The sequence below is a fragment of the Lissotriton vulgaris genome, chromosome 5 (genome assembly GCF_964263255.1).
Source record: "Lissotriton vulgaris chromosome 5, aLisVul1.2, whole genome shotgun sequence".
NCBI lineage: Eukaryota > Metazoa > Chordata > Amphibia > Caudata > Salamandridae > Lissotriton > Lissotriton vulgaris.
The window spans coordinates 199,665,807-199,692,130 of NC_141693.1; the positions used below are offsets into that span (position 1 = coordinate 199,665,807).

The following is a 26,324-nucleotide window of genomic DNA, read 5'->3' on the forward strand; positions in this document are numbered from 1 at the left end:
CTTTGGGGTCATGAAAGCAGCATCAGCAAGTAAAAGTAAATATGGGTCCTGTAGTAGTATCTATCTCTGTAGATTGCACTCTTTGCCGCCTTACCCGGCCCCTCAGCTGCAAACAGTGAGCTGTTGATGAGCTAAGAGTGGGACAAGAGGTGGTTTCTGTGATGTCACATCCACTGCCAGTCTGATTAATTTATATTAAAAGCTTTGTGTTCTTTTTTTTTTTTTTTTTTTTTTTTTCTTTTGACCGGGTATAACTGGCATAATTCGGTAGTGTAATTACCACAAAACTACACACAATCATTTGTAATTACATGAGTCGCATAATTCAGCAATTTTCTTTGTAAAAAATGCACCCTTGCATCTAAAATGTGCCAAGGATGTATTTTGGGCTATGAAAATAGCACTACATGCTAAAGGACATGGACAGCAGTAGCCAGCATCCACTCTCTCTTAGTTCGTTGTTCTGTGCACCTCGGGTAGGATTCCCCCCCCCCCCCAATTACTCTTATTCAAGATGGCGTAATTGTGTAATTTGACATCAAAAGAGCAATGCATGATTACTAAAATTACTCTGGCGTAAAATGTAACCAGGCCTGTTATTTTCTAGTTTGAGTCATGCTTTTTGAAGTTGTACTCAGCCACAACCTGTCCCCAGTGTCCATCTGTAAATAAAGTGCCAGTGCCCAAAGCTCTGCTCTGAAACACGTGCCGATGTGTGAGCACAGCATACTAAGGCTGCATAATCCTAAAGCCACCTCAGGCCTCTTTAATCCATTAACAACCACTCCCTGTCCCTTCAGATCATTCTTGCAGCTTCCTGCTTTCTCCCTTTGTGAGCCTTTTGCGTCTTTCTCTTCCTCCTCTTTACCGTTTGTGTCTTTATCCCTCTTTTGCTCGCAATAAATGCCTGATGCAGAAAAATAAGTACTGGCCCCAAACAATAAGTGCCTGCGCCCCCCACTGGCAACCACCGGCTCAAATTAAGCACTGCCCATCACTCAACTAAACTTTTTGCCAAATGCAAAAAATACTTAAAAACTTACAGAATTAGAGAGTTGCATAAGAGGGCCATCCAATACCTTGTTGTAGCCTACACAATGGTGTGACAGGAGGCTGATACTTTGTGGACAGTCCATTCCCAAAGCTGGGGCTCTCCACCATAAAGTGATGGAAGGGGTATATATGTGTGCATCGAGGTGTTCCTCGTGTCCTATCCTGAAGTCTAAGTAATGTTCAACAGAGACCTCTGATAGGATTTTTCTGTGTATTCCCGATGGGTCCTCACAGTCAATTGTCTAGTGTTGTTGAGTCCATCTGGTCTATGGCATAGTGGCCTTTGCCAGCTCTCTCTTTGACAGTGCATCTGCGAATCGTGATTGCAAGGTTCAGATTTGAAGATCCCCACGTCATCAAGGCAACACAACTGCTCCTATCCGATGTCTGGTCTGACAAATGATGACCTCCTAGACCCAGAATAAGTGACCTATTCCTTTGCCTGAAGTGGTCCATTTCCAAAAGGCAATTGGACTAAAATGTAAAGACGTCCACAAAGCCAACAAAAGGAGACATTCAAACGAATGCAGGAAACTCTTTCCTAAGGCTACGTCTTTACCCGTTTTACACGGATTGAACCTGGGCCATTAAAAGATGATGGAGCAGACGTTTGCTCGAACTTTCCAAATGATCACTGGAGTAGTAGACATTGTTGCGTCCTTTTTGCTCCTGCCAGTTTCTCTGTTTCCTACTCCTGTAATGAGTGGAGAATGGTGCTGGCCCTCTTAGGTATGGGTTATCATATGAAACTACTGGATTGGAGTATCATGGTCCTTTATACGTGGGGTAGCTGCAGGACGGATCACATGTTAGTAGTAACAGTAGGGACGCCTGTGTCATCTCGAGTATTTCCTGTCCAGGGTCTTCTAAATTCATCCAGATCCGGTTAGGCTGCTCCTGGGACCAACCTGTGGCATCTCCCGGCCCACTAGATTGTGCAAGGTTACACAGCAAACACTGCCGTCTCGCCTCTTTGTAAACCAACAGAAATTGCGTGGGAGTGCATACTTCCTACCTGCGTCTCCCATTGGCCTCTTTACGCTTCATTGCTCTTGTCCTGAAATCGCCATTTGCACGTTAGCTCTAGCGCCAGTCCTTGCTGGTGCATGATGGAAAACGCATGCAGGGTTTCTCTAGCAAAAGCAGACCAGTTGACAAATCCAAGGATGGTGCACAATTCGCAGAAGCTTGCTTTTTGTTTTTGCTGTGTAAGTTAATTGATTTTGTGAAGGAAAATAATCAGATTTTCAATTTACTTCAGTCCATTTCATAATTACTTAAATAGAGCGAACCAGTAAGTCTTAGAGGCACTCTGAAGATTATCTTGCTGCCTGCGACTCTAAATTGTTTCATAAGATAAACTTGGTAGAGGGAAGGAAGCCCTGTTTCATACTTGCTGCATTCTTGTGCAGTAATGCTTCAAACATGCACTGGGCGGTTTAGTTCACAGCCTCTGTACACACTTTTCCTCACAACCGTAGATCGGAATGGTTCAGCCAGTAGAAACGTGTATTTGAATCCCAGGTAGGAGGGATCAGTTTTCCATCCTTCTGGGTCAGTAAAATATCAGTTAATTGGGTAATAACACCTATTATTTACAGTGTTTAGAAAGGGCAGAAGAGCAGCAGGAAACACTATATAAAAAGTTGGTATTGCTTTGATTATTATATTGGTCAGTAACCCAGCGACTGTCCACATCCTTTGAATTAAAAGCAAGGTGGGCAATCATCAATATAAATGTAAACGTATGGGTGGGGATTTATATCCAGGAATGTCTGGTGACTATTTCCACAGGCTGTTCATCCCACTGTGTGGAGTTCTACATGGAGCAGAAATCCACGCAGGAAGAATGGATCATCCTCGAAGAATGTGCAGTTTTTTGTTTACCTTTTTTTCTTCTTCATGGGGAGACCATTTATCCCCATTGTAAAAGCTCTTCCCTGCCCCTGGGAGTGATCTGGCCACCTTCCTATCTCGAAAGGGGTTACTCCTTGGTGGAAAGGGGTAACAGACATAGTTGTTTATGGGCGTTTCCATACTTACGAGGCAAACCATGTCTTCGAATGGCCACAAATCATGCTGTATAATAAGTATACTGTTCCCATGAGGCACAGGGTCAAGGCTGATTTGCATATGGCCATGTCTGAACTGGGGTGGTGTGGAGTGCAAAAAAACGATGGATTTAGGCCCAGATCTCTGTACTGGGGTGAATGTATGACATTGTTCTGCATTCTGTCCATCAATTGTTGTTTTTGCACGTATAATAAGTATAGTCAAAATCAGAGAAGAATGAATCACATGTCCTGTTTTTTCCAAGGGTCTTACGATCTTGTATTTTTGAGACCCTCATTCACATTTAACTCTGGGTGCGGCAGATGTTGGTTCTCTGCTCTGTCGGTTAGGTGAATAGCATCATTAGGTCGTTTTTCACTTGGGTGTTCAGTTCTCCAAGTGTTTTGCGTTCCTCCACCTGGAGGGAGACCGTCTGGTTGTTAGATGGTTGTGATTAGAAAGTAACTAGAGTCTGAAAGAGGAGAGCAAAATTAAATATCCTCCATTCCCTTATTTGGTCTTTTATGATGTCAGGGAAGGGTCAATATTAAAAAGGGTGAGTGGTGCTTAGGTGGATGTGTTAATGATCCACTGCACCTGGTGTCAGGTCGTGGTAGGTCAACATGTTTCGGCCCTCGGTTGCCCTAACAGGTCCCTGGGCTTTCTTCAGGACCAGAGTGAATCTGGCTACTTTTTAGGTCGCTTGTATGGAGAAAGCGAATCACTTAGCCCATTTCATCAGTGAGCTCACTCGCTCAACTTCTTATATGGGTTTTTGGAACACCTTCTGCCTAGAACTCAGAGAGATGGAATACAAAAACAGAGTAGACATAACAAGAGATCAATACATTTCATTGATTGTATTCATACAGTGGTTCATACTCCATGTGATGCTTGTCATGTAGCCTTTAACATAGTTGTCATTTCTCTGAGTGCTCCTGGGTACTATAGGTGCTGGAATCTAAATTGTTAGTGCTTTTCTCTATAAGTGTCAGCAGGGATATGATTGTACATGCCACATTGCATGTACGGCATTTTGGTGAAATAGTTAATTTGCGGTTTGGAACAATGTTATACCATACCAGTGAGGTGATGGTGATGCGCAGATCGCAGATCGGCTTGTGCTTAAAGAACATGCCATTACAAGCTTAAGCTGTGCGCGGGATTTGGTGTTAATTTTTGTAGTGAGTCTTTTACATCCAGCGGCTATAGTGCGGTTAAGTTGAGTGAAATGTCTATATGAGGCAAATTTAAGTGAATAACTAAATAAAATAAAAGGAATGTTCGCTCGTCTTGTTCATAAATACATATGAACAAACGAGTATGGGCGGATTTAAGCCAGACAGTATTCATGTTACATCCTGATAACATCGTTGGTTTAAGTAAAATCAGGAATTGGTGGTAAAGCGTAAGAGACACCATACGCTAGTGTTTGACATTTGAAAAAGATCATTTTGAGTTCCGTGACCATAATGCTTTAATAGGGGAACTTAAGAATGATTGCGAGAAGGGAAACTACGAGGTTTTGGCGGAGTTAGTGGTCCAGTTTTTGATTGTGAATATCTAATCAAGAAACTGTTGGGTAACAGTTAACATCCTGATTGTGTCGCTTCTATTGTTACCTTTGTCAGGAGACCGATGTTGCTCCTTCGGGGATGGAAGGGGAGACTCGCCCTGTTGAGGCAGCACCAGATCAATATCACGTCCGTGCTTATGCTGACTCTGTCCTTCGTGCCCTGGAAGTGGAAGAGGTGGGCAGGAAGGGTATGCTTTTTAAGCACACAAGTGCAATTAACATGGTAGAAATACTTATAATTTATAAAAACTTTTTAAAATATTGTGTAATTTCAAAACATGGACTTACGACAATCGTAAAATTAGTTTAATTAAATAGTGGTGATCAAAAAGAGTATTCTCCAGGTTGTCTATTTTTGTATTTTTTTTTGTAGCCCCTATGGTTCTGAGGTTGTTGTATTGTATTGTAGGATTTTTCTCAGTTATTTACAAATGTGAGCTGTGGGACTTGTCATGTTGAGAAAGATCGCGTTTAGAGAGAACACGACAATGTCACAGCTATGTCTATCCTTTTTTTAAAGATGGACTTTTTTTTATATTAGAGGTCTTTGCTGCTGTCCTCTTTTCCATATATGCTGTTTGTTTTTTACACTTGAAGTGGGAGTTAGTTTACTACCCCTTGCCCTGGAGGGGAGGTTCACGGCGGCCTGTTTTACACTGGTATAACCTCTTAAATATGGCCATTTTCTGACAAGACAACCTCTACCAGGTCAGCCCTCGCTAAGATCCTGCTCCTCACCCAGCTTGGTGTGCGTCTGGCACACGTGATTGAGGCTAGATGCCAGAGGTAGGCCTTTGTCCTGTACAATGAGTCCTGGTCTGGCAATAAACGCCCTCACCAGAGCTCTAGCTAACACTGTGTAGTGGGTGATGCTGCGCTTTGCTGCAGGTGGTGGTGTGGTGTGCCTCTGATTGTAAATGAATGGACTGAGAGTGGCAGTGCCCGGTGCTATGTGTGGTGGTGCACTGTGAAATTGGTGGAGGTGGAGTAGACAGTGGATAATGGTGGTGCATTATGAAATTGGTGGGGGTACAACACACATGGCGGTGCGCTGTTTTGCACATCACTGGTATGATCATCGTGGATTGCATGTGTTAGATTCTTCAACTTGTTGTCTGTGATCCTTTTGTATGTCTCATGTTTTTAGATATGATGCCTAATGGATGACAAGGCGAGCTGTATGGTGTCAACTTGCCTTAGCTAGTAGAGGGTGAATATCCACTTATATCAATGTTTCAGAAGCAACTAGATACTAATAAGTGTTACTCGCCACACTGTGCTCTAGGGCATCAATGTACCGTGAACAAGGATACTGTGTGCAACTTGAATGTGCCTTGAGGCAACTCCATACGGAGCACAGTGAATAAATAGTACAGGATAAAATATAGTAAATAAGTGTTTTGGTAAATGATTGTGGTACAGTCTTCTCAGATGTGTCCATCAAACTGAAATTTTGTCTTGAATTGTTCTGAATTTTGACCCTTTGTCCTGAATTTTTTTAGTCTAGGCCCAGCGTTACCTCTGACAGGTTTTCACCCTAATCTTTGTCCTCCTTGAGTTTTGCCCTTTTCTTTTCACTAGTCCATGTCGCAGTCAGTGTCTGCTTTATCCTCGTGCCCTTTGTCTGCTTCTTTCTTTTTTCCCTCTTTACCTGTTTCCTGCTAGACCACAAGGAGTGGAAGCCAGAGATCGAAGTGGACAGGGTCGGAGGGGTACAAAGTGCCCATCTTCTTTTTTAATTTATGAAAAATAGTTCCCCTTTTTTTGTGAAAAGGCAACCGTCACGGATGGTTATTTCAGGTAGTTTAAATTCTTCAGCTGAAGTGTCAGGCAGGGAGCCCCCTCTGCTGAGAAACTGAAGGTGGGCAGACAGCTAAACAAACAAGCATTTTCAATGCAATAAGTCTTGCATTTGCGAGAGTTTGTTATTGGCATTGTAAATGACAATGCCTTTGTGTTTTTAAAAGCAACAGATATATAAAAGGCATTGTCATTTCTAAAGCCAATAGCTCACAAATACGTGACCACTTTCATAGTGGCTGCGATACATTCTTTAGACGCTGCGCACCGATTCAGGTTACAGTGAGCAGTGTATAAAGAAAGAGGCGAGGCCAACATTAAAGTGAAAGCACGGTATGGGGTGCTTTCACTAAAAAAGGAAAACGTTTCTGTAGCGCGGCTGCTAAAGTGAAAGCAGACCGCGTTGTAAAATCAAATAAGAAGCGCAGCCGTAAATGAAATAAATAAATGGGCATTGCCGCTAAAGTGAAAGCGGACCGCGCTGCAAATTAAAAAAAAAAAACATTAATAACAATATAAAAGCAGACCGCTTGCTGCGACGTCGTGTGTAGAATAGGGGAAGCTCATGAAAGAAAAGAGTGCTCCCGACTAGATAAAGCAGACCGTGTAACACCACAAGTAAAAAGTCCAGTCCTTATGGGAGGTTAGAAATGCAGATAAGGCGGTACCAAGGAGGGACCAGTAAGTCTATTCACAAATGAAAAGCAACGATTTTGAAAGGACTGTAACAGGAGCCAATTTAAAAATGGGCAGGATATGGGCAGAGTTTTTATTCCATACCTCAATACAGCATGCCACACAGAGCAGCGCATGTGCTGCCCAGGCTCGACCTTAAAACAAGCCGTCATGCCATGCGCCTGCTTCCTTGAAGGAAATGCAAATGTACACAACTGGCCAATCTGCAAATGTAAAGGCTGCTTGGAAACCTGTATTGGCTTTAACTGATGGAACCGCTTGAAGATTACTGACAACACAGATGCCTTATTTCTGAGCGGAATGGGATTGCAAGGGAGTAACCAGCTGAGCTGTAAGGGATGGTCAAAAAAAAAAGGAAATGCACGAAGTAGAGTCTGGGTATTACTAAAATCTATATTTTGGAAGCACCTTTTTATCTTAACCCCTTTTGTGCATTTTGCAGCAGCCTTTCTTATACTGTATGCATTGCAAGTTTAAAATATTGACTTCTTATTCACAGTGGTTTCTGTCAGAGGCTGAACCTTGCAGCACTAAACATATACAAGTCAATATTCTTGACTGCACCAACTAGAATTCAGTTCTGTGGCTCTGTGGTTGCAGACCGGAGTGGGCAGAATTTGTAATTCCGTCGGTAGAATTAAAGGAATTTAGTAGGGGTGGGCGGACTTTTTAATTCCGCAGCTTGAATTGGAATAATTTATGAATTCTACTTTGCTCGTGTAACAATGAATTAATAACAAATTCATCCTCTCCACCGGCAGAATTAATCAGCACTTTAATTAGTTTTTAAACGGGGCTGTAAGAGGGAGCAGTCTCTCTATGTTTAAAAACCACTGCAGAATAATTTGTAGTGATTTGAACATTGAGGGCTGATCCCTCTTCCCGCCCTGTTTAAACCACTGCAGTGCAGTGCATACCTCATTGCCTTTACATAAGTATGTAAGGGCATCAATGGTTGTGCCCTGGAGTGGATAACCCTGCCCTGCAGCACATACCCCTTGTTGCCCTTACATAAGTATTTAATAGTGCTGAGTGGTTTGCACTGGAGTGGATACGATTGGTACCCTTACATACTTATTTATGGGCACCATGGAGGTATGCACTGCAAATTGCGGTGCCCACTCTGCCCCTAGGGGTAATTGTATGGAATCTCGTGGAATTTTAATGTGTTGAATTCAGCGGAATGAAACTCTGCAATTTTCGTCCACCCCAAGTTAGACACAGACCTCTGCAGTGCATTAACTAATAAAGGTTTTATAATTGAGGAGCATTTCTCACAGATTAACCTTACTTGTATTTGTTTTATTTAAGCTGCACGTTATATTATATATGTAACTAGCAGCCCATCCCGACGTTGTCCGAGAATGAATTGCTGCCGGCCAGTAGTATATTGTTTTGTAGGATTTCGTTTTGATAGCATTTCTTATCTGTGACAGGCCTGTGAAGCGCTCCGATTCACAGTGCACTGCTGATGCACTTAAGAGTGCGCGTTCAGTAGTGTGTGAACTCGAGTTTCCCTACTTTATTTTTCCTTGCAATATTATATAGCGCGAACTCGACAACATGGCATGAGCACAATTTAAATTACAGAAGAACACATTCATTTGTGGTAGACACGGGGAGACAAAGCGATTTGCCTGGAATCACAGGATGTTGAGCTGATGCCGAGATTCGAACGTAGCTCCCCAGCTCTAAAGTTTGCAATTCTAGAACTTGTGGCGGGAGGTGTGTCTAAAAGTGTATGTCGGTGCTGGCCATCAATGAGAGAGACCTGTGCATTTTTCAAATCGGTGGTGAAAAAATATGAGTATGTTGCTGGAGATGTGGGCTGCCGTGCCACCAATGTACTTACCGGGGGAGGGTAAACACACATTATTCCGCAACTTTCTTTCCGCATACCATCACTCCGCATACTTTCATTACGAAAGTACCATGACTCCGCAAAGCCATTATAACGCATGGCATTACATTTTATATGCTTTTACCATTCATACATTTACAACGAAAGTCGTTGTAAATGCATAAATGGTAAAAGCATTTATTTGTTTTAATGTTGGGATAAGGTAAGTATGGGTATAGGGGTATATGTTTTGGGGTGCGGAGGTATATGTTTTGGGGTGTTTGGGTATTTTAAGGTTTCAGATATAGTTTTGGGTTATGGGGTACAGGGGTAGTTTTAGAGTTTAGGGATAGGTATGGGTTTTGGGGTACAGGGGTATTTTAAGGGTTCAGGGCTAGGTTTGGGGTACAGGGGTATTTTTTAGGGTTCAGGGCTAGGTTTGGGGTACAGGGGTATTTTTTAGGGTTCAGGGCTAGGTTTGGGGTACAGGGGTATTTTTTAGGGTTCAGGGCTAGGTTTGGGGTACAGGGGTATTTTATAGTTCAGGTGTATTTAGGGTTTAGGGCTAGGTTTGGGTTTTGGGGTACAGGGGTATTTTTAGGGTTCAGGGCTAGGTTTGGGTATTGGGGTACAGGGGTATTTTACGTAAAGGGTAGGTTTGGGTTTTGGGGTACAGGGGTATTTTAGGGTTCAGGGGTATTTTAGGGTTCAGGGGTAGGTTTGGGTTTTGGGGTACAGGGGTATTTTTAGGGTTTAGGGTTAGGTTTGGGTTTTGGAGTACAGGGTATATTTATAGGGTTAAGATGGGTTGGTGTTTAAGGCTGTTGGGGTATTTTAAGGAGTAAGGGTGGGTTATGATTATGGGGTGCAGGGGTATTTAAAGGGAGCAGGGTGGACACCCGGAGCTGGAATGTACAGAACCTGGGAAGAAAAAACAATTCAATATTGGGCACAATGCTCGCTTTTTTCCGTAATCCCGCGCCCCGAACACACCCACGCCCCCAGCACCCGCCCACAGCACACGCCCACAGCACACGATATGAGACATGGAATGAAGGGCGGAACATACCACACGCCCCCAGCGTTTATCACGCCCCAGCACACGCCCACAGCACAACGCAGACACGCCCACAAGGGACTACTTTGCTGGCACGGTTCTTTTACCTTTTATATGTATATGGTGGGCGTCTGCATAGCCTATGTCCTTCTGCTGCAACTGCCCTTTTCAACGCTGTATTGGGTGTTGTGATTGGTGCTTTGGTTTCTGAGATTACCGGCCTCAAAGGTTTGGGCTCTCTCTCTCTTTATTATATTAGTATAGATTACCTGAAGGTGAAACGCCAAATAAACGTACAGAATATATATATTTTTTTTGTGCCAAAACTTTGACCCCGCCCCCCACTCACTAACCCCACCCCCATTACATGCAACATCACAATTCCCATACTGTTTTTAATAGACTTCGACCGCTGGAAGGACAGATCACACCTATAGCTGCCTGCCCTGCCTTGTGTTTTGAGAACAGAGGGCGATCTTGCAATCAACGAGCCAGGAGTTCCCAAAATCTCTTGCCGAAAACCTGGCCATTGGTCACTTCTTTCCCAGGTTCACTCTGACCCGTAGGCGATTTTCCTGCTTTAAAACAATGTTCTGGTTGAGATCTGGCCGCCTCCCCTGCATAGAGCTAAATGGTACTGAAAGGTTGGGGGTTCTTTTGAGGAGAATGTTTGTTGTTGTTTCAAGAACTGTTTACACTTTTCTAACCCGACTACTTCATGTCTCAAAAACGTCAGATTAACCTTCCGCAGGTTATTTGAAAATCAACCGAATGTCGAAATCGTGTTTGTTATTGTGGCTTAGAGACGTGCAGGGTTTGCCTTGGATTTCTGTGACTAACCTGTTGTGCTTAAGTTGTATTTGATTTGAACTCCGGGTCTTTGTGGTAGTTCGTCTCACACTTCCCCCTCCGTGACTAGGCCTTGTTTGTAGTCCAGCTGCGCAGTTACTAAGCTTCTGTTGGCGACACGCCATCTCGAAGACACTGGAAAAAAAAGTTTGTTTGGGTTGATTTTGAGATGCAAAGTGATGATGTACTGCAACTGTGAAATACAGACTCGTGCTTCCACGCACAGGTGCTGAGAAGGGAAGGGTGTGGCGTAAAGGACAGAGTTGCCGACTAAGGATCTGGGGATCTAGATTCTAGTCTGGGCGTTGGCTCAACATCCTGTTATTTTTGGACGAATCACTTAATCTCCCTGTGTCTACAAAAACAAAATGAATGTGTCCTTGAGTAATGCAACTGGTGCTCCTGTAAAGCGCTCCAATACGTTTTGTGCTATATAAAAGAGAAAAACTCCTGCAATTTTTTTTTAAACTGATCACACTATGAAATAAAAATAGGTGATCATAAGGCCAGCCATGCAGCTATTGCTGAGGGACGTTACATTAACCGGTCCCCTGGACGTGGCATATACGAGGTGCACAAAAAGAATGGGCCCAGATGATGCAAATGGAAAATGGCACCCCAACAAGTCAGAGGGCGAGGTGGCAGGGTAGGGAGCGAAGCATAAGGCGCCAATAGCTGCGAAGTTTGAAAAAAGCACATGAACAGGCATAGCCAATGGGAGCAAAGGACAGCAATTGCATGGGACACAATCAGGGGTTGATTTATGGCCAGGTGTACCCTAACTGCATCCGTACCAGTCGGCGTTAAAATAAAGTTTAAAAACAGATGCAGTTGTGTCTGGACAGGAGCCGAAGTGGCGAGACCATAGGTCTGAAGTTTGCCAGGCATGGGCGGCTCATCATCAAGAAAGTGCCAAACTATTACACTGAAGATGAAGTGCATCTGTCTGAAGAAGGAGCAAATGGATTCCTGAGAAGCATGACCAGGGACATCTTAAGCATGTTGAGGGCCCTGGGCCATACATATTGCGGGGCCCCCTGTTCTGAACTGCTTTGAATTTATTATCCAATTTCAGCTCTTGCATGCCCTCTTTGGCCAGGTCACTGACCGTGCACAGGCACAGTCGCCCAAATTCTTAAATGTGTGTTTTCAATATTGTACCACAGCAGCTGCTCACTAATATTACTGGTAGGGTGACGAACCGTCCGTGAATTTCGTGGACTGTCTGTTATTTCAGTATGATGTCTGTAAGGCGTCCGTAATTTGGGGTCCCTAAATTATGGGCGCCCTACAGACATCATACTAAAATCACATTGGTGAATTTCAGGAAGGTACGCTGTTCCCCTGCGAGAGGCCCCATGAGTTTAAAAGTTTCCACTTAGGACCTCTCACATTTAGTTTTTGTTGGGGGCTGTGTTTAGCAAAAGTCTAGCTGGGAGGTTTATGGTCAGGACAGCGTGGGATTATATCACCAAGTGGATGTACAGGATTTTGTGATGCTCATGGTGACCTGCGAGAGGAAAATTAAATGTGAAATGGGAATAAGCTGCGGCCTTGTTTATTTCAGAAGCGTCGTCTCTGGGCAAAGTTGGCATTAGTCAGTGCTTTTAAGTGGGATGAAAAAACTGGCAGGGGGGGGTCTCAAAGGGGCGTGGCCAATGTATATTAGGGCGCGGCTTAAAAACGCGTAAACTAAAAATCTGCGCTTAGCATAGTGTGCCGTCCGACTTGTATTTTGCTGTTTGTCATTGCATCCAGATATCTAATACAGCAAGTAACATCATACCTACAACAAGTGAGGACTATTGGCTTTGTCATTGGTTTATAGTCGCGAACAAGAAATCAGCAGCAACTATGGCTTGTATATAATATTGAAAAAGCTTCCCCTTCAAGCCCTGGTGACACCACGACAATGTTACTGTTCCTAAGTTTCAAAAAGAGAAGTGAAATACAGAGATAAAATTACTCTCTTTAAAGGATTTCCCTTCCAAGACCCACCTGACATGACGTCATGCTGTAACTTCTCCACTAGTGAGAAGTGAGAGTAGTGCGAGAAACATCCTTTACGATGCAACTTTTACCACGCAGTACCTTTACAACGCAGGTTTTTCAACGCAAGTCATTACAGGGACTTGCGCTGGGGTCGCTCTAGGATAGGTAATAGTTTAATTTACTATCCAACACCTTCCCTACTATCCACGGGGACTGAAGTTGGAATAGTAAATTAAACTATTCACTATCCAGCACCCCCCAACGCAAGTCGTTGTAACGACTTGCGTTGAAAAACCTGCGATGTAAAGGCATGCGCTGTAACAACATACATCCAAGTAGCGCATATCCATGTGCCTGCTGTCCGGGGAAAAACGCACCGCCTGTGCCAGGGCTCAGAACCGAGCCCGATAGAGACCCGTTTCGAGGCCCCATTAAAAAAACTGCCGGTGCTCAGCCTTGGCAATTGTGTTAATGACTCAATCTCCCCGCCCCTACCCAAAAAAATAATAATGTGTTCTTGTGTAAGGTAACTGGTGCTCTTGTAAAGCGCTCCAATACCTTCCGGTCGAGTTCGCGCTATACAAATCTGAAGAAAAAAAACAAGCACTTGCTCCACACAGCATCAACGCTGGGCCTGTTACAAGTTACAACTCTTCCTGGCCCTCAGAGCAACGCACCCCGGGCACGTACCCTCACCTGCAAACCTAGTTAACAGCACAAGGCCTGACTTGCGCTGTCCCTTTGTAACAACCGCAGTACTGTCAAAATAAACACAGACTTGTGCCATTTCAGGCGGTGCCTTTTCATGCTCTGCCTTTGCCTTTTCATATTTTGCCTTTTCGGACTGTGCGTTTTCAGCCCTGTCACGTGCGCGAAGGTCGCGCTCTTTCGGTGGTGATTCTATGGCACTGGAAACCCCTGTCCCTTCGTCCTCTTCAATGCTTTGGTATTTTGTAGAAATGTCCTTAAAACGTTCCTCTTCCGTCAAAGATGTGCCACCCAGTGGTGCACCCGGGAAGTGTTTCCATCGGCCAGTCAGTCTTTGCAGCACCCTTAGCGGACTCGGGCCGGTCATGATTACATGCTATAATGACAGGAGGTGAGGCAGTGTTGGACCCCGATGTCCATGACTCTTTAATAAATATTTGGAAGTGTAATACTGTAGATAAACGCAACATGCTCTTTGTTGTTTGTAGTAATGTTATGGCTTCTTTTGGAAGAATAAACCTGTGTATATATAATGAATATGACCGGGGATGGGAATCTCCACTGCGCAACTGTTGTTGGGTGGTATCTCTGTTCGTGCGCTCGCGCCACTGTCACGCGCTCAATCCTGCTCTTGTATCAAAACGTGAAGGTGGTATTTCTTCATGAAGGAGGTGTTGTATTGTATACAATGAAGGAGGTGCCATTCTTGGTGGCCTCTGCGTTGTTCTCGCTCTGAGACTAAGTTCGCTTTTGTTCTTTTTGAGCTGGTACCCCTACCTCCTTCACCTCCTTCTCGCTGGTAACTACGGAATGCTTTTGCAGCTCTGCCAAGTCCTCTTGGCAACAGCAACAGGACCTCCCTGATTCTTCGGGAACAAGTCTGTGTCTGTTCACCTCATCTGTGTTCATTCCAGCCCAACCCTGCGGCGGAACCTTTACCTCAGATGCCCTCGCGCAGGGGCGTCCAGTTCAGCATCTCGGCCGGACGCAACCATAGCAGAAGCGTAGGGGTGCTCGCCTATAGGGGAAAGGGAAGATCATTTTGGGAAATCTAGTCGGAACACACCCCGGTGGCGCGGACCCATCTCCCTGAACCCCGTGAACTGCAGGTGAAGCACCCCGTTAGGGTACCAACAACAGCTGTGTTGGCGACTAAGGTCCCCCAGCGCTAGGGACCCCCGAGTCAACACCCCGGGTAAAAGAATCTATATGACTGAAATATAATATGAAGAAAGTTACCCATCGAGGACTAATGCCAACAAATGCTTGCCTCCCCATCCCAAATACGACCGAGTCATGTGAAAGGAAGTTCGAAATACAAAATGACACACCTGACCAAACCAGACAGTAAATAACTGCTCTAAGAGAATGCACCCACACGCAAAACCTTAATAGTCAGAACACCTCCCAATAACGCTGAAAAGTTTAAAAGCCCTCGTTCCTCTCCTCAAAAGCCGGGGGTGGGTGGAAATTGAAAACAAGCAAAGTTCCCTCTAGGTGCTGCATCTAACAAATTAAAACAATGGCGTCAGGTCCAGAAGTAAGGCAAAGCGGGAGGGTGCAATGGTGTAGAAAGGAAGACATGGCCCTGGTGCAAGAAAGGAACATCGCCCCTCTGACTGGTTCTGTGGTAGTAAAACCAGCAATTATCAAGCTTCTGGTCCCCGGTGCCGCTGCACCTGCTGCACCAGTGGCAGCTGTGGCCCATGTCCGGTGGTCGGGGTTTCCAACCCGCATGTGCTACACATCGAAACCCTTGACGCATTTACCAGCTGCTCTTGCCTCATCCACTGCCGAGGTGAGACTGCCATGCACCTGCCCCTAGCTCGGTGGGCCCCCGGGAGTGTGTGGCGGGTGCCTAGCAGTCCCAAAGCTGCACTATTCTTGCCTGGGCATGCTTTATGGTAATGTTATTTCTGGCTAATTGACTTGAGGAAAAGAATGTTTTAAGAAAGGATCAACACCTCCACCAGTATAATTACAGAATTAGCAAAACACGAAGAGGTCACCGAGCCCTCCCTTTATTCCTCAGGTTACATTAAGGGGAGGCTTGTGGAGTGCAGCATGATTTCGAGCAGCCATTGTCTGCCATTGCTCGACCTCTGGAAAGATTCCAAACAGAAAAGCACACCTGTGCACCTTATGACTAAGCACGTGTGCATTTATGCTTGTGTGTATGTATGTGTGTGTATGTGTGTATATATATATATATATATTAGTGTGTGTGTGTATATGTATGTGTGTATATATATATATATATATATATATATATATATATATATATATATAGTCCGTTTGATTTAAGGTTTATCTACTGTACTCCACATACCAGCGGTTGCTTTTACTCATTTCAGGTTGGCTTGGTTGGTATTTTACCAATTCAACGCTGTAATACTGTACCTGGAGTGGTGACTGGCTTTTGTAATTTTACAGCTCGGCATTGATGGCACTGTGCTGGTCCTATGCTTAAAGACTTTGATAGAAAAGCAGACGTTTGAGGTGAGCAGAACTAGAGTGTCGCTGGTGTTGAGTGTGCTCTAACAGGAGCTGCTTTCCACCTAAACTTGAGAACTACCCAGAGTTCTCTGCTTCTTTGTTTGCATAATTTATGCATCACTCAATGCCTGAAAGGGTATTGTTTTGACTTGTACTGGGTGATCCCTTGTGTCTGGAGAAAGCTATAATTTATGCTTCACTCTACGCCTGAAAGGGTATTGTTTTGATATATATCTATCTATGTGTGTAAATATGACACACATTTACAAGCTACGCATACATAACATTAGCTATGCCACAAACTCAACTGAGCCTCCCTGCCCTGCATCCCCACTCTGTCTCCCCATCTGCTGCAGCATGCATGCAGCCAACCTTTCATGTGCTACCTGAAAGAATCAAACAATTTACTTATGGAGGGCATGCCTTTCAATTAATCTTTTTGGATGACTTGACCTTTGTTCCAAAAACCATGACATGGCTCTAAAATTAAGGAAATCTTCGGGACAGTCCTTTGAAATCCGGGACTATCCAGGGAAATCCCAAATACATGGTCGCCCTAAAGTAGTGGCATGATGGAAGGGTGGTGAGTAGTGTGAGGTGGGATGTAAAAGAAGATTGCGCTCTGGTCGTGGCACAATTGGCTTGATGCGGTATACATTTCTCTCCCAAAAATATTGACTTGGGGAATCTCATTACTGGATGGATCCCAGGTTTCTTGAATCAAAAACATCAACATCACACAGTTTTTCACTCGTTTGCGCGGTAGGTGGCATCCATCACTGAGCCATATCATATTAAAGAGTATTTCAGGAAACTTCCCTCCCAGTGTCTCACTACATGTCTGGGCACACTGATGGACCTGGAGTATTCCTTTAGTTAGAGGTTCACCATGCTCAAGGGGTCATAAAGCTGTTGAGACAACTGTTCCCGTGTTTGCCACAGGGAAGGTAGCGTCGTTCCATTCCAGGATCACGCATGAATCTGAACCCTTTGATAAAGGGTCCTACGTAAACTGTTCTGTAGAAAAGGACCTGCACAGTGGCACTTTGCTTGGCCTGCCTGTTCCTCTGGGCTCCCTGAAGTGGCAGACTCCTGGATGGTGACAGAAATGGACAGCACTCTCTGCACTCATAAAGTACCTCTGTCAATAGTGCTTGCAGGTTTTCTGTCTGTAGGGGTGACCTACTTTGGAAATTCTCTGAGATTCGCACATCCATGATGCAGGGAAGGAGCTTATCTAAACACTTTGATTATCTGTCTAATCAGAGTTAGGAACACACAGGTACTTTTCCAGTCCCTGTTTTATTTACTTATAGGACTCCCTTGACTTCTTGTTCTGAAAACTTAGAAAAGCTCTACTATGCTTCAGTGTTATTGTTGCCGCACTCCTAAACCCTTGCACTCCATCACCGCCCAGGAACACACAACAAGCCGCCCCCTTACTGCTTTCAGATCTAAACTAAAACTCTTGTTCAGTAGAGGGCTCCATGGCCCAGAATCAAACCCTGTTTTTTTCTTCACTCCCTCTGGATTTCTCCACACTCCTTTGCCAGTCACCCTCAGTTAAGATGTCAGTTTGCGATTCTTAGCTCTGCCTCTTTGTCCATGTTGTATACATTCCTACCTTCCTGCCCCTTCTAACCCCGGTTGCTTATTTTTGCACTGTCCCTGTTTATATATGGATTCTCCCTGTTTAAATGAATTCCGTCTGGGAAAGTCTTACTCTTGTGTTTTTGCTTTTAATCCCCTTCAGTCTTATTAAACAGCTAAGTATTTAAGCATTTTGTGTCTGCACTAAGTACCTGTAAAATGATCTTTCTGTGCAAAGTACTCTGTAACCCCTTGCCTCCCTGAAGCTATGGGAAATTCCATTAAAAACCAGCATTGGCAAAGCTATGGTAAACTGATTTTAATATTCTTAATTTCTTTTTTTACATTATGCAATACACATTAAAAGCAATAAACTAAACAAGTAGATGTGTCTAAAGCGTCGGTTATATTTTTGGGAAAAAGTTAAATGAAAAACGACCCATCACAAACCCCTAAAATGAATTTGCCCCAACACTGAAGTGGACTACTTTCTAGGTGGATGTGCAAAAGTGAAAGGACAAAATGAAGTCGCTCATAGTGATGAGAGCCAATCACTGAAGTGGACTGACCTATTCCCTGTATTTTAGGCATTGGTAGGTGGAAGCAAACTGTGTATGACACTTGTACAGACGAATGGGTGAATCAGGCTGACCGAAAGACCCTCTATTTTTATACGCATCTATATGTATTTGTATTTATTTTTAAGCATGAGGTTAACGAGCCCTTATTAGAGCGGTAACATTCATTTTGAGAGCATGCATACTTGCAGAATATCTTTTTCTATTTCCAGTGCTTGTCTCCCATTTTCATGGTTTCTAAGAGATAGCTGCTCTTCTTACTTTCAGAAAGGTAGCTCATTGTGTAAAAATCACTTATTTGAAGTTACTGTCTAATCATATCCTTTTGGGTACAGATAAATAATTTTCTGGAAAAAGCAGTGTCTCACCAGAATATAAGAGTGCAGCACCTGGTGAACTAAACCAGATGAGCGGATAGTTAATTGGAAATTGTGCTGGTGGTTGAATTTAGGGATTGCATGGGAGGAATGGCCTGAAGATTGAGTTGTGGGCTACTATATATAATAAGGAAATCTGGGTGCATGTTCTGTTTTAACACATTTAATGAACTGGTGCTTCTGGACGAAATATTCAGCTGTAAAACTAGGACGAAGTGGTACATTAAGACCTAATAGTGTTTCTATTAATAGCGAACGTATTAAAGATGTGTTGTTTTAATTATCTAGGTGTATGTATGATTTAACTATCCGGTGTCTCCTGTTTAAGTTTTGCTTTTAGTCCCAAAATATAGCATTTGATTCTTACTGAAAATCTTGCGTTATACTGTTGGTATGGTATAGCAGCCGGTGCTCCCAGAAAGTGACGCTTCGGTGTACAGTCATTGTTAATAATCTCAGTGCTGAATGAGACCGGGCAGTTCCCTTTCAGTGAGAGTCAGCCTTATTCTTCAACAATGGTCAGATTCACAAAGCCCTTTAAAAAACATTAAAAAAATCTATTATAAGACATACCATCCTCCTGGCCCATGATCCTGAGATTATCTACAAGCAAAACAAATTGTAGTATGATTTTGAGACCAATGCTGAAATCTTGAAAAAACACCTAACCGCTTGAAACATTTATTGTCTTATGTGAAATAGTAATTTGTAAGGGAAACTGGCTCCTTACTTAACATTTATTTCAAGAAAAGGTAAATTTGAAACCAATTTAGAAGAACAAATAATGATTAAATCTCAACTGTTGTTGAATGTATTACTTGACAAGGATTGTGGTTTAATCATCTTTTTTAAATTTCACATACTAAACCGAAATTCCAAGAAAAGGTAGAAGATTTGAAACATATTTAAAAGAACAACAAATGAAAATAGTTGATTAAACAACAAACCTTATTGAATGACAAGCTTTGCGATTTAAATAACTTTAATTTGATCTAAATAGTCAACCTTTTTTTAGAATCCCTCTTGTGTGTGAACTGTACACTGTGCAGAAATCTGCATTGCTCTGTAACTCCAGCAGAGTTTTACAAAACGATGAGCATGCCGAGTGTACACTATTTATGCTTGTTGCCTTTATAAAACCATATAAACACATGCCGTTACAGATTTAGCATGTGGAATGTACACACAATGGCCATCTGTGCATTGTCATTTACTTGACACATGCTGCAAGGCTATGAGGTCATGTAGAAAATGTATGTGCACATTGGTTCTAGAGCCTGTTGCTGCAGGTTGGCAGACGTTAAGTGTAGAATGAACACTTATTCACTGTTATCTTGTTGCAGAAGGACATAAGAGAATGGTGAACTCGCCAAGAGAAGACTTGTACAAAGAGTAGCCGTGCTAAGGCATCAACATTGCTACCCACTGCTTCCTTTTTTTTTTTAATCTTTATTGCAGAACATTTTCTTAACATTTTATATCACCCCTCCTCCCCCCCCACCCACCCCAATACAGGCAATTTTACACGAAGCTAATAACTAAAGCATCATCCACTACATATACTAGACATATAGAAATAGACCAATTACATAAACCACTGCTTCCATTACAGATATGCAGCTCATTTAATTCCTGTGGATTGAAAAGTATTCCTAACAAAAATACATGCACTGGGGACTTAAAACACACCTATTGAGTCTGGAAGAAGTGAGGGAAAAGGAAGTGTGGATCTATATCCTAGGTTTTGGTCATTTTGTCCATTCAGAGTTGATTCAATGGGTTATGAACATCCTGTGGCCCTGGGCACTCCTCAGAAGTGTGAATGTCAGCTAAAGAATCATGCAAACTGACTCATTGTTGGCTTACACGTGAGAGTCGTAGACCTCTGAGGGTAGAGGTAACTCACTGTGAAGGGTATTGTAGAACATGTCTTCTTTGAGCAGAGCCTCACAAAATCTGGGTATATGTAAGCTGCTAGTGCAGAGTAAGAAAGCCCTCATGGACAGTCGATAGAGCCATACAGGCGTGTAACGAATGACAGACATAGAAGGTGCACAGAGTGCAGTGCAGCATTATTACCACACCATTACAGAATGGCAAATATGTGGTACGGAGGATGGGGCGGTTATTATGACACCCTCACTGGAGCGTGCCAAGTGTAGAATGCTTCTGAACTTGTATTGTTAATTTTGCATCGTGTTACAGGTTATTATGCTTGGATAGTGCAGTGCACTGCTGGAATATACTGTTGCTGCAGGAAAAAGATTGACTAATAAACCTGAGTTGTATACAATAGGCACATCTTTTCTGTACTGCACAAATCATATGCTTAGACCATGCAACAGAATGCAGTGGTAGCAGAACGTGTGCCTGTAGTGCGCTTTTAAAGGCCTCCTAGCAGTTTGTGGACTGCATGTGGATTATTTGGTTAAGTGAATGAAGTCCGAGTACTCCCTACAGGAGATGGAGGCGTGAAGGACTGCCCCAGTAGCAGTTTAAAGTCTGCTGCTAGTCCTGTTATTATGACATGCTAGCTCTGAAGCATTTTGTATGAATATGAGGAATGTTCCTGTGATTTGTACTTTCCCGCGCTTTTTGGAGGATCATGCCGTCGGTGTACAATGTGCACCTATGCATTGTATTATCACATGCTGCTACGGTATGAGGAGTAAACCCCACCCCCCCGTCCTTCAGTGCGGTCCCGCTATGACTGAGCCTCACCCACAGGACGGTGTCATCCGGTCCGCCATCTTGCTCCCCTGCTAAGGCCATGCATCCAGTGGAACCTGAGAACTTGTGCAAATGTAAGCAAGTGTTCTTAAGTGGCACCAAGGCCATCTGTTTAGAGCTGAAAAAATAAATTAATATACTACATAGAGAAGTGTAATGTGACCCCGCTGAAACCACAGACGAACTTTGAGGGAAGCCCCTCCCACCTCTCCCCCAAGCCTATCATCTCAGTTCACTGTGCTTGATGGGAGCTGGGCGAGGGGGCTTACAGTGGTCCACGCCAGACACCCTTCTAGTGCTGTACTGTGACATGCCCAGAGGGCCACGCGCCGGCACTGTAGAAAACCATACACTGTTAAAAGCCGATGAAAAAGTCAGGTGCAGAACGTCTGTCCATGTGGATGACCGTTCTATGAAAGTATGGTGGTAGGTAAGAGTCCTGTGAGGTATCCCCATACTGCCAACTTGAAGAACAATCTCAGTGTGAGGAGGGGGCGTGGCTCAGTGCCGAGAAGTACCCACAAGGCACTTTTGAACCCCACACCAACCCTCCAAGCACCCTCCGCACCAAAAAAAAAAACCTTGCTGAGATTCGTGCCTATGTCCTGTTGCATTTTCACTAGGGTGACCAACTGGCATTGGTGCAAATTCAGGATGGTGAGTGTAAAAATTCAGGACAAAGGGTCAAAATTCAGGGCAAATTCAGGACAGGAGGTCAAAATTCAGGACAAAACTTCAGGACATTTGGATAAGTTTTACAGACACATCAGAGGTCGTGCAATAGTATATAAGTAAGCCCAGCCATATCCAAACATTCAACCAGTTGCAAACTTAGCCATCATGTATCCTTCCATCTATCATTTCACTCATCCATCCCTTCATTCATCCTTTCACTCATCAATCCATTATCCATCCATCCACCCTTTCACCCTATACATCTGTACACTCATCCATCCACTCTTCTACCCATCCACCCATTCACTCATCGATTCAGCCAATTACCCTTTCACTTATTCATCCATCCACCCAGACACTCATCCTTCCACCCATCCACCCTTTCAGTTATCCATCCATCCATCCATCCTTTCAGTCATCCATCCATCCTCCCTTTCTCTCTCCATCGACCCTTTCACTTAGCAATCCTTCCATCCATCCACCCTCCCATCCATCTACTCATCCACTCATCCACTCATGAATCCATCCATTGACCCTATCACTCATCCATCCTTCCTCTCATCCATTTATCCTTTCACTCCTTCACTCATCTATCCATCCTTTTGTCCATCTACCCTCCCTTTCACTCACTCATCCATCCTTACATCCACCCTTTCACTCATCCGTTCATCCATTCACCCTTGCACTTATCAATTCATCAACCCATCCATCATTTCACTCATCCATCGACCCACTCAATCATCCACCTTTTCAGTCATCCATCGTTTCACCCATCCATCCACCCTTTTACCCATCCAGCTACCCTTCCACCCATACATCCAGCTATTTACCTTTTCTCTCCTCCATCCTTCGAATCCCTCATCAATCCATCCATCCTCTCTCATTATCCATCCATTCAATCTTTCATTCATCCATTCACCCTTTCACTTATTCATCCAGCCATCCACCCATCCCTTTACTTACTCACTCGCCCACCTTAACATATTAATTTTTAGCTGAGCCTTTTTGAGAAGAGGCCCATCAAGAACTTCACCCTCGCTGCAGGAGCCATTCCAGGACTGGAACAGAAGTCACCCAGGGCAGCGACAGATCCACCACATGGGGGGGACAGGAGCCATCACAGACGCGGTGGGGGGCTGGAGCCACCACTTATGGGGACAGGAGCCATCACGGGGGGGGCAGGAGCTATCCCAGGAGGAGGAACAGGATCCACCAGGGTGGGCACAGGGGTGGGCATGCAGTATTCTAGTATCATCTTGGTCTCTTCCAGGGTGGGGTAGGGCTTTTCACCACCTCCTGGACAAGACAACGAGAAGACAGACTCCCTGTCCAAAATGTTACTTTTGCCATCTCCAACTGTGATGTACAGTACTTAAAGGAGATACTCCGAGAGAACTGATTTAACTGATTGTCCTCCATACTTTGTTAATCAGTGTGGGTGCGATTGTGCCATTTCTTTATTTTATTACATTATAAACTGCATGTTTGCAGAACCGAGGTTTGTTGAAACCACGTGCTGTCTCGGTGTAATGGGGCCGGTTCTAGGATGTTTGGGGCCCTGGGATGTGTGAGGCCCCTCTAAATTGCAGAGACATGACCATTCAGGGCTATTTGCATCTGAATAGATGCCCCTGCTCGCTGCTTCTGAAGCGGCAGCCCCTCCCTCTGTCACCTCCAAGCACCTCTTAACAGCTCATCAAGGGCTGAAGGTGTGAGGTTTGCCATCCCGCTGTGACGCTTCAATGCTGCTACTAGGTATCCCAGCTTGCATCGGAGTCTGTTAAAAACCCGACCCCAACAGCATCAGAGTCAAGAAGGGAGGTGGGTGGTTAAAATTACGGACAAATGGCGTCCGTTAAAGAATCCTTCACGGACAACGGACAGACGGCTGAAATTACGGACTGTCCGTGAAATTTACGGACGGTTGGTCACCCTAATTTTCACACCCCTTAATAGACATCAGCACTTCAAAGCCTCGGAGAAAGAATTGATTGGGAAACCACCATTGACAGTGGTTTTCAGCTTGTTTCCATTCCACCGTATGAAATCGGCTCCTGACCGGTAGACCGTGTGATGGGAGCGATATCGTCTGTCACACGGTGGTACCGTGTGAGTTGGCAGGTATGTACATTTTGAGGTGTTTTCCTATTTTCCTTCAAAAGTAATCACAGTCCTGTAATAAGTTTATATGGAGCAATGGGCGTTCACCGCAGCGGTGAGGGCATGTGTGACATCGCACTGCCTACCGGTGCCAGTGTGAGACTAGTGACTGGTGTGAGATAAGACCTGATGTTAATTCAGTTAAGGGTTTTCATTCCATGTCCACTTAGCTGATAAATTCGTGTATCCTTGGAAAAAACTCATTAAAATGTGTTCTGCATTTCTCAAAGAGGCTTGTGGCTGACCCTTCATTGCTTATCTTCCCAAACACAGAACGTTTTAAATTGTAAACACAAACCCTGAACTGTGGGCCTTGTGCAGGCCTGACGGAGGCTCGTGTTTCTTGTTCACTGCTAATATATCCCAGATGTGCTAGGCTACCCATCAAGCCGTCCTGTCTGTAGCTGGGGGCAGGGGAAGGACCTCAGAGGGGGCTGCAAAGCACCCCCATGCACTCTGCATGGAACAGCAATTAAAAACTGCTGCGCACTAGGCCTCTTGTCAAACAATACACATCCCCCTTAATCATATTGGACAAAATCCTGATGGCATCCATATGGTAGTGTTTTTAGGTCTCTCTTAGGCTGCGCCTGCACTGTTTCATCAGGACATGTTGTATTCAGTATATGGGTATCAAGCTCTGCCCACTTTCGCCCATCTTTTTAATTGGCTCCTGTCACTGTCCTTTGTATATTGTGACTTTTCATTGGTCAATAGGCTTAGTAGTTCCTCCTTAGTACCACCTTTTCTCTTCTTGTAACCTCCCATGAGGATACCTCCATTACATGTGTTCACACTTGGTACGTTTTATTCAAAGCCTCGGAGCACTATTTTCTTAAATGCCTTGCTCCTGTCTGCTGTTACAGGCAGGACACACTCTCCCACAATTTAAAAAAAAAAAAAATCTAACGAGCACGCCTCGGTGATATACTGGTGCGCGCGCATTTTTTTGTTTTGTTAATTGCAATTGCTGTAGTGCTGCATGCCATGTTTTTCTATTTATTTACATTTGTCACAGTGGCGGCACCCGTGCTTTACCTTTAAACATCTCAAGCTAACACGCAGGTGCCGTGATTGCTTACAATGTAAAGAAATAGAGAAAAAAATTGGGGGGGAAAAACTACGTACCTTGATAATCTTTATCTAAATGTATCTTATTGTCAAGGTACATAGGTGCAGAGTTAAGAATTACAAATGAAACATACAGATACATACACTTCACAGTATTGTGGTAGTGGCATTCTGCAGTCCATATTTTATAAGTTTGATCTTTGTGAACTTGGTATTTTGACCACAACCCACTCTTCTTCCTGTTAGCAGCGGTCCTTTGCCAAAGTATGTTTAGTGGATGTCTGAGATGTGATGCTAGAAAAGTATATATATATGTATTAGTATTTATGTAGCATGAACATAACATGGGAACAGCGGGCTATGGAGAGATTTGGGAGAGAATACATTATGTGCCTCTATTAAGGATTTACATCTTTGAATTAGAGAATTATGTTTCACATATTTACAATGTGCGAGTCACATATTTACATGTTCAGCCATGGGAGATTAGGTGATTTTCCCAGAATCCTATTTTTTTCAGTCTTTTGCCAATGTGAGTGTTGGACCTAGTTACTTAGAGCCCTAGTTTCCAAAGTCAGTAGCTTAGCTGGATATAGTTAAACAACCATATAGATATTCTTAAATTACTCTTTAATAATTTCCAACTTTTATAAAGTATTGGGTTTGGCCATTCTATGTTAATCCATGAACATCTTTTATGTGGCAAAGTATAACAATATTTCTCTAAAACTTGAGAATGCTTAGTAAAAAAAAACAAAAGGTCATAATGGGTGGAAGTCTATTCAAAAGTGGGGCACAACCCTCCCATGCGGTTAAAATTTACGTTTTATAAGAAATTGTATAGTTTGCTTATGTTATTACAGGTACAAGAGTTTTTTATTTTGTCCCCTTTTTTTATTACCTGCGAAGGTTAGGAGATCCTTAAAAATACATACGGGTAAATATCTAGTTTGGCAATGACAAAAAGCTGTGACCGAGTTGAGCTGCAGCATGTGAGTTAGCGCTACTTTAAATGTCTATGTGA

General features: G+C 43.7%; 1 protein-coding gene across 1 annotated transcript in view; it reads left to right on the top strand.

The window, feature by feature from the left end:
• ENTPD2 (ectonucleoside triphosphate diphosphohydrolase 2) overlaps positions 1-26,324 on the top strand; it is a 267,411-nt gene that overhangs the window by 14,152 nt on the left and 226,935 nt on the right. The window lies entirely within an intron of this gene.